Raw genomic sequence first — 8980 nt, 5'->3', positions numbered from 1 at the left:
CCCTAACACAATCACAAGTGTTGTTCAGCGCTGGGTGCTGGGTGGGTGAGGTAGGTCAGCAGTTGACCCTTGCTCCCAGCCCTGGAGCCCACACAGCAGGAGGGAACTGACTCCTGAGAGCCGTCCTCTGGCCTCTGCACATGTGCCACTCCCTCCTTCCTTCCTCCTTCCCTCCTTCCTCCTTCCTTCCTTCCTTCCTTCCTTCCTTCCTCTCTCCCTCCTTCCTCCTTCCTTCCTTCCTTCCTTCCTTCCTTCCTTCCTTCTTCTTCCTTCCTTCCTCCCTCCTTCCTCCTTCCTTCCTTCCTTCCTTCTTCTTCCTTCCTTCCTCCCTCCTTCCTCCTTCCTTCCTTCCTCCTTCCCTCCTTCCTCCTTCCCTCCTTCCCTCCTTCCTTCCTTCCTTCCTTCCTTCCTTCCTTCCTTCCTTCCTTCCTTCTTCTTCCTTCCTTCCTCCCTCCTTCCTCCTTCCTTCCTTCCTCCTTCCCTCCCTCCCTCCCTTCTTCCTTCCTTCCTTCCTTCCTTCTTCCTTCCTTCCTTCCTTCCTTCCTTCCTTCCTTCCTTCTTCCTCCTTCCTTCTTCCTCCTTCCTTCCTTCCTTCCTTCCTTCCTCCTTCCTTCCTTCCTCCTTCCCTCCTTCCTTCCTTCTTTCCTTCCTCCTTCCTTTCTTCTTCCTCCTTCCTCCTCTTCCTTCCTTCCTTCCTTCCTTTCTTCTTCCTCCTTTCTTCCTCTTTCCTTCCTCCTTCCTTCCTTCCTCCTTCCTTCCTCATTCCTTTCTTCCTTCTTTCCTCCCTTCCTTCTTTTTTCTTCTTTCCTTCCTTCCTTCTTTCCTCCTTCCTTCCTTTCTTTCTTCCTTTTGAAGAGTTTAAGTTAGCCTGGGTATAACTCCATTTTGAAATGAGGAGCCATCTTGACTGGGAGCTGAACTCAGGTACCAGGAAATATCACAGAATGTGCACCTGGAAGAAAACAAAGTTAACTCTCCTAGCAGCAGCCTTCAGGAAATATCACAGAATAAATACTTGATAGAAAATAGAGACAATCTCCCTGGCAATAATCAATGAGAATCGGCTGGGAAAATTCTCCCCAATGTTTCAGATATAGTTCAAAAGAATAGCAATTGTGATTATATGCCTTAGCCATTGTGATTGTGTGCCTTAAGTAATTGATTCAGAGGTCACCTTGCCCCTCTAACTATTACCTAATTCTGTAACATCAAGGCATATGCCCCCCTCCCCCCGTTTGCTGTCATGGAAACATGTGCCCCCTGCTTGCTGCCATGGAATCCCCCTGCTCACAGACTTTCCCTTTAAAAAGCCTGCTCACTCAGGGCTCAGGGTCCCACTTCTCTACTGCTGCATCAGTGAGACTTGGGTCCCAAGTTCAATCACTCTTATAATAAAGCTCTCTTGCTATTTCATCGAGTCATCTGGTGGTCTCTGAGGGTCCCGTGAACCTGACATTATACTTTCTCTCTCTCTCTCTCTCTCTTTCTTTTTCACTTTCTAACACAGGTAAAAGTCAAAGTAAGGTTCTCTTTCCTCTCATTTAACTTTGACACTTCATTTTTTAAACCTTGAGCCATCTCCGTCCCTCAAATGCACTTTCAATTGCAGGCTCTTGCCTCTTGGGTTGCCATGGTTTTAGAAGGGTGGGTATATTTTTATAAGCTCGGGCTTTCTCCCCATGTGTAAACATCTCCGTGATCTGCATTCTCCCTGGAGAGAGAAGGATGTGTCGGGGTTGAGGTGGTGGCTCGGTTGGCGGAGTGGTTGTGCAGGCATGAAGCTTTGGGTTCTGTCCCCAGAACAGTGGGAAACCAGGCATTATGATACAGAGTTGTGTATCCAGCACTCAGTGGGAGGAGGCAGGAGGATCAGAAACTCAAAGTTATCCGCCGCTGCTACACAGCGAGGTCAAAGCCAGCCTAAATATATGAAACCTCGAGTACCATGACTCATTAAAAAAATAAAAAAGGAAGTGTTTCTCTTCTGCACCATGAGGATGCCTCTTCTTATGGTGTGAGTGGAGTGTGAGCGACTGTGTGAGGAAGGCAGGGCTCAAGGTTGCTACAGGGCTGGCAGGAGTGCCCTGGAGACTGCAGGCTTGGAAGGCCACAGCAACTGACGCTGTGAGGCAAAGGCGTGGGGAGGAGGTGGCTCAGGAAAGCAAGCGCAACCTGGTGAGGGAGTGTGCAGGGCTGATGGTGACCCCATGCCCGGAGCCCCAGGGCTCCGTTTACATGTTTACACAGGAATGTGTGATGCGTTCCTGATAACAGGGTGGGGAGAGCCCACACCCCTGAGCTCCTGAAACAGGCTGGCGTGCACCGGGGGCTGCTCCCCACCTGCTGTGGGGCCTGTGTTAAGATGGATCCTTTACTGTGGTAACTGATGGTGTAGAATCTGGAAGAAGCGGGGGTCTTTCCCACCAACATGACTAAACATGGAAAGCGAACTCTGGTGTGGAATTCCACCAAGTGGTGACTGAGCCAGCCCAGATGCCCTTATGTGTCCCAGGCTTCTGAATGTCACACCTCAAAGCCATGAAGGCTGTCAAAACAGTGACCACTGGGGAAGCTGCCTCATCCTGGAGGAGACATAACAACAAAAGGCATCCTAAAAGCTGAGGGCATCCACGCACTGGCAAGTTCCAGTGACTGTCCATCTTTTCCGCTGAGTGTAAGAAGCTCATTGTAGACCACACGATGGTTATAATGTGGGAACAGGGCGTGGCAAGTGTTAGACCCTCAGTGCTCTGTTCACTCTATTTTTAAGAAGAAAATCTGCTTCCTTCCTTCCTTCCTTCCTTCCTTCCTTCCTTCCTCCCTCCCTCCCTCCTTTCCTTCCTTCCTCCCTCCCTCCCTCCCTCCCTCCCTCCTTTCCTTTCTTCCTTCCTCCCTCCCTCCCTCCCTCCTTTCCTTCCTTCCTTCCTTCCTTCCTTCCTTCCTTCCTTCCTTCCTTCCTCCCTCCCTCCCTCCTTTCCTTCCTTCCTTCCTTCTTCCTTTCTTTCCTCCCTCTCCCTCTCCGTCTGTCTCTCTCTCTGTGGAGTTTGTTTGTGGGCAGGTGTGAGGGCTCTAGGCAACCTTGAACATCATTTCTCTGGCACAGTGCACTTTGTTTGTTTTATGCAAACAAACAACCTGCTGATTAAGATAAATTCTTGGATCTTCCCGTCTCTGTGTTCGCAGTGCTGGGAGTGAAAGTGTGTGAGACTGCAGCTGGATTTCTTACATGCCTGTGGACCAAACTCGGTCCTCATACTTTAGAGCCTGAAAGTCTATTTTAAAAATATTCAGAAGGTTAATAATGAGGGCTTGTGAGTCAGGGTCTGGAGTCCAGTCCTAGTTCCTCTTTACCGGCTATGACCCTGGTGGCAAGTCACGTGGTCCCTTTGCTCCTGACTTTCCAAACACAAGTGGAAGATTCCTGCAATTTGCTTGACAGTCACAGGGACTCTGCAGGCTCTACAGTTTCTAAGGCCGTGGGAGTTCTCAGGAACAGACACAGCACACATACGTATGTCACACAAAACATACTGAAGACATGGGCTCACCTCCCACACTCCACAAGCCGGGAGGACAGGACATAGATGCTTTTACTCTCTCCTTAACGATACAAACATAGCGCTCTGGAGATGCTTCAGTCCATGTGTGCTTGCTGCGGTAGCATAGGGACAGAGCTCTAGTCTAACACCCGCAACCCGAGGCAGAGGAGGGTGGACCCCTGTCAGCCCAGCTTAATCACCAAGTCTCAGAACACCACCCCCCACAAAGAGAGAGAGAGAGAGAGATCACCTCACAGACACCCTTGCACACACCCACTACACAAATAACAACATTAGTGCTACAGGGAACTTGGTTTGTCCTCAGTCCAGGAACCCTACCCTGCCTCCCTCCTCCAGCTCAGCCTGAGTTAACCTCTCCTTCAGCTTCCTGAGATTTACCATTCTCCACTGGGGTCAGAGGGCCACCTCAGCCTGGAAGCCTTCCCCGGAGGCTGGAGGCTGGGCCCACACACTTTCCCTGTCTTCCTTTGCCTTCCTGCAAGGCCTGAGGCAGTGCAGCTGAGGAGTTCATCCTGAGCTCCTTGATAAGGAAGTGACTGTCACAGGAGGCCTAGGAGGCACAGGAGTCCCTCGTGGTTTAGGAAGCTCTCTCCAAAGAGACCGGAAGCTGGTCAAGGGTCACCTTCCTGGACACAGTCAGAACATGCTTTGCAGGACGCCAAGTCAAACAAAAGCGAAGGACCTCAGGGCTGTGTCAACAAGGATGAGGCTGAGACACCCGAGCTTTATTCAGGGAGCCCCCCCTTCCAGCGAGCCTTTTCTATTTGTTAAAAATCCCGAGCCAGTAAAAAAACACACCTGTCGTGGGTGGGAGGCAGGTCCTGGGATCCACGGAGCAAAGCCCCGCCTCTGGTTTGGAAAGGGGCTACAGTCTTTTCAGCTTTCAGCACGCCAGCCCAGGGCAACCCCACACGGGCTACGGGACTAACAGTGCGATCAGTTTGTGAGCGCCCAGCAGCCAGAGGCCTCTGAAGAGGAAGCCAGCTGCTCACCAACTTCTTGTCAAGGCTTCTTGTCTCTGGAACAGCCTTGGCCAAGAAGCCTCATGTCTGGCTTTTCCTCTTTCCGTTTGTTTAAAACATGGAAACAGCTACAACCGTGGCTGGAACACACAAGGCAGATACTTGATGCAACCAGCGTTGACCGACCAGAAACAATGTCCGAATGCCCACTTCCACCCCCACACCTCCTCTCCATCTCAGGCTGGCCCTAACGTTGGCTTTAAAGCTGCGGAGTCAGGAAGGAGCCAGGGTTTTCCAGGGAAAGGGCCAGGTCACTGTGTGTGGGGAACCGTGGCTCCTACAGAGTCAGATGGAAATAGTTCAGCCTTCACCTAGTGACGAGCTGAAGTTTGTATGGACTCTGAATTTCCTCACCATGGCAGAGGCACTCACGTTGCCCGACACAGCATTGTCACAAAGAGTCTGAACGCCCAACTGCGAGGAGACAGAGAGCAGAGACTTGGAGATTTCCTTTGATCTTGGAGATTTCTCCAGTGGACTCCACTGGAGTGGACCCACTGGAGTGGGAGCCAGGTGAGCAGCGGACAGATGTGGAAAGAGCAGGAGGGGGTGCAGGTCACAGTGACCAGCTGGGCAATCCTGGGCTGGAAGGACAGGTGTCCTTAGTGGTCACACCACGACAGGATGACAAGGGACGTTAAGACCTGAGACAGGAAGGTGGGAACTACAAGAGCAGCAGGAAAGGAGGGCCTGTAAGCTTGGCCTCTGGAGGGCACTCTTGGTGGGGGCCGGACTTCCTGTGGCATGTCCAGAGGCGCGCAGCTCACACAAGCTGTCTCCAGAAATGATGCCAAAGCCCACGCATCAGGAAGGCGCCACCATTGGGAGGTTCCTGGCCACTGCAGCGTGGGGGTGGGGATCAACAAAAATCCCAGGATTTGGGCGCCTGAGCTTTTCCACAGTAGGACTTTAGAGTTTGGATGTCGGCTTACACACAGAGCCACCGGCAGCTTAAAGCTGGCCTCTGGAGGCAGGGGTGGCCAGTTTCTCTCCAAACACATGGCTCTTTCTTCTGCTCTTCTGAGTGACCACGCACACTTTCCGTGGTCATTTTTGTGACGAGTTAAGTACTTGTCATGGTGGCTTATTAAGAGAATTGTTAAAGGTGGGTGTAGAGTTTGTTTATCTAAGGTAGTGTGTGACCTCAGTACTTGAGGTTTGGGGGGAGGGGGATGTTCCCAGCGGGCTCGCACACCTGTAGATGTCTGGATTGCCGAGTCTCAGGTTTTGTGACCTTGCTCACTGGGTACCACTGTATAAACCATGCAGTCAATGGCTGGTTACCTGTCTTCCCGACTACAGCCAGTTTCCAGGACTGACCCAGTCAGTCCTAGTGCTGTAATTTGTCATTTTTTTGTTTGGTGGGTTTTTAAAAGACAAGGTCTCATTACATAGATCTGGCTGCCCTGGATATTGGTATGTGAACTAGGATGGCCTTGAACTCACAGAGTTGATTCTGCCCAAGTGCTGGATTAAAGGTGTGTGTTACTTTGCCAAGTGAGCTATGTAATTTAATTTTCCTTCCTTCCTTTCTTCTTTCCTTCCTTCCTCCCTCCCTCCCTCTCTTCCTCCCTTCTTCACTTAAGTAGGTTTTTTTTATGTTGAGGGCTACTGCTTTTCTTAAGAAATGTAAATATTTTAAATATGTAATATCATTTTTGAATAGGTCACAAAACCTTAGGATTTTGAAGTGAAGCCAATATTCAAGGAGGAACCGAGCGGGATTTTTCCGAGGCTGCCCAGTCTGCGGGGTCCAACACACGCTTTCCCATGGGCCACCACTTTATTAGTTTCCTCTCAATTTTTCTAGTGATATTTTGATGGAAATAAAAGATTTGCATTTTCCTCTAGAAAAGAGTTTTTAAGTAGTTCATGAATACACAAAGCTCCCCTGGCCCCACACTGGAAGGTAAAGTTAAATAAAGGGAGATAAATTTAGAAACGACCCCCAGATGGCAGAAGGCTTCCCACACTGTCAGTGAGCTGGCCTTTTCCTTTCCACACATGGCTCCTGGCCTGGTAAAAGAGTCCTCTTCCGTCCCCTGCGCTGTGCCCTAACCCTCCTCTGCACCCCTGTGGATCAGCAACCCCCAAACAAGGGTCTCCCTCTCTGTGCCATCCTCACCTTCCAAAACGCACCCCTGTCTGAGGCCTCAAACATTAGGAGGTGGCTGAAGGAAGGGTCAGCAATCGGGAAACTAATGCCTTCTCTTCTTTGGGGTTCCACGTTCATGTCAGTGACCACTCTGCTTATGGCTTTGGAGCTCAGAGAAACTCTTGGCAGTGGGTGCTCCAAAGGAAAGGCCTTGAAAATACAGTCGTTTCACAACAGAAAGCAGAAGCCGCCCTCAAAAAGAGGCCTCAGGCTGGCTGATTGCGAAGCACGGACCGCGCAGGGTGTGGGCAGCAAGCATTTTGGCTTTATGGTCCCCAAGCCCAGGAGGACTGACCAGCAGGGACGCTGACCAGAGCCAAGAAGGACAGATTGGCTTGTTAGGCCTCTGAGTCCCCTGAGGAGCAGTGACATTCAGCAAGATGACCTCGCTGGGGACACAGTGTTCAGCTTTGCTCACCTTCCTCAGTCAGGCCTTCTAAGTAAGGGGTCCAAGCTGCTGCTGGTGGGGGTCATTCATCTAGAAGGATGGAAGGAAGAAGATAGACGGGAACCTAAGCACCCAAGTCTTTGCTCATAACAGGAGACACGAGGACCTCCTCCTCCTTTTCTTCTTCCTCTCCCTCCTCCTCTTCCTTTCCTTCTCTTCTTTCTCCTCCTCCTCTTCTTCCTCTCTCTTCCTCCTCTTCTTCCTCCCTCTTCCATCTCTTTCTCTCTTTGTCCTCTCTCTCTTCCTCCTCTTCCTCCTCCCTCTTCCATCTCTTCCTCTCTTCCTTCTCTTCCTCTCCCACCTCTCTCTTCCTATTCCTTCTCTTCTCTCTCCTACTCTTCCTTTTCTTCCTCCTCTCTCTTCATTCTCTTCCTCCCCCCTTCTTCTGTCTCCTCTAACTCCTTTCCTTTTCCTTTCTTCTATTTCTATAACATCCTCATAAAATTATATCTGACTCCTGACATCAGAGAGACTTGCAAAATGGAAAAACCTAAACTGTAAGAAGAAATACATCTCAAGGAAAAGCTTTTGTAGCCAGCCAGGAAAGGGACACCTCGCAAAGGCCCTGGCCTGCTTTGACCGTCGTCTTGGCCTTTCCCTGCTCAGCAGTGGCCACACGTCCCTCTGGGTCATCCTTGGTCCCTCCGGCATTTGGCACAGTGCAGCCTGGTGTATTTCAAGAAGAGCCTGAACATTCTGAGGCTAAGGATGAACGTAGTTGCCATGGAGAGCACACGGTGAGAGCCCCTCCCAACTCCTCACCATCACCTGCAGGAGAGGAGGGAGGGCTCATCCAAGCCAGACCTGGGGCCCCATGGTGGCTTGAGAGTGTGGCGTTTCCTTGTGGCCTGGCTTGCAGCTAGAGGCCTTCACACTTGAAAGGGGTGAGTAGGGCAGGGTGGAGGGCGCAGGCATTACAAACACAAGAGAGAAAGTACCTACCCTTCTCACGGCATCGGACAACGGCTCAGACTGTCATTGAGTTCTATAATGGCCCACAAGGTTCAAATTCTGTCTCTCTGTTTCTTATCTGGATGGCCACTTCCTTGAGCTCCTATCACCTGAGTTCCTCTGTGAGTAAGGAGACATTGGGCTGGGCACGGCATGACCACTGGGCGTCGTGTGGAACAGATGGCTGTGCTGGCCTCCAGAGCGCTTGACCCAGCAATCACGGGTCCATAACAAGCAGGGAGAAAGCGGCAGCTGTGTTTACAGCCGTGGAAGAGGGGTGTGTGCTAATATTCCTAGTCAAGGAGAGGCCGGCGGACAGCAGGACTCTCACCTGTTCCAATCATTACGCCATCCTTCTCTGACCCCAGCTGCATGTGACCTGGGGAGGGAGGGGTGCTAGAACGTAGAGGAGGTCAAAGTTTAATTGTGTGTGGGACTGTCTGACTCAGCTTGTACAAGGTCATCACCTGTGATACAACTGTATATAACCCTCGCCCATTCTCCCGGGAGTCCAGCAAACCAGCCGGTTCACCGAGCTGGACCTGAGTGGAACCATTGCTTTGGTCCATTGCTGGACCTAGAGAGGTCTAGGGTGAATAGGTGTTTGTTCACATTTCCCCAGAAAAAAGTCACAGGACAAAATCTTGCTGACATAGCTCAGTCTCTGCAGAGTGCTTGTGAGGTGGAGCACACTTACAGTCCAAGTTCGGGAGGTGGAGACAGGGGGATCCCTGGAGCTTATGGCCAGTCTATGCAAATCGCCGAGCTCTAGGTCCTGAGGAGAGACTCCGTCAAAAAACAGGCTAGATAGCTCCTAAGGAAGACATTTGAGGTCGACCTCTGA

At 51.1% G+C, this 8980-nt stretch overlaps 1 long non-coding RNA gene across 1 annotated transcript; it reads right to left on the bottom strand.

Annotated features, from left to right (window-relative positions):
- Positions 1-4266: 4266 nt before the first annotated feature.
- Positions 4267-8452, bottom strand: LOC132654619 (uncharacterized). Its single transcript, XR_009592263.1, has 3 exons — positions 8128-8452; positions 6708-7215; positions 4267-4662 (listed from the first exon to the last, which is right to left on the bottom strand). It is a non-coding gene; the product is annotated as an uncharacterized LOC132654619 (long non-coding RNA).
- Positions 8453-8980: the final 528 nt, after the last annotated feature.

The sequence above is a fragment of the Meriones unguiculatus genome, chromosome 6 (assembly GCF_030254825.1).
Source record: "Meriones unguiculatus strain TT.TT164.6M chromosome 6, Bangor_MerUng_6.1, whole genome shotgun sequence".
NCBI lineage: Eukaryota > Metazoa > Chordata > Mammalia > Rodentia > Muridae > Meriones > Meriones unguiculatus.
This window is presented reverse-complemented; position numbering and strand designations above follow the sequence as displayed.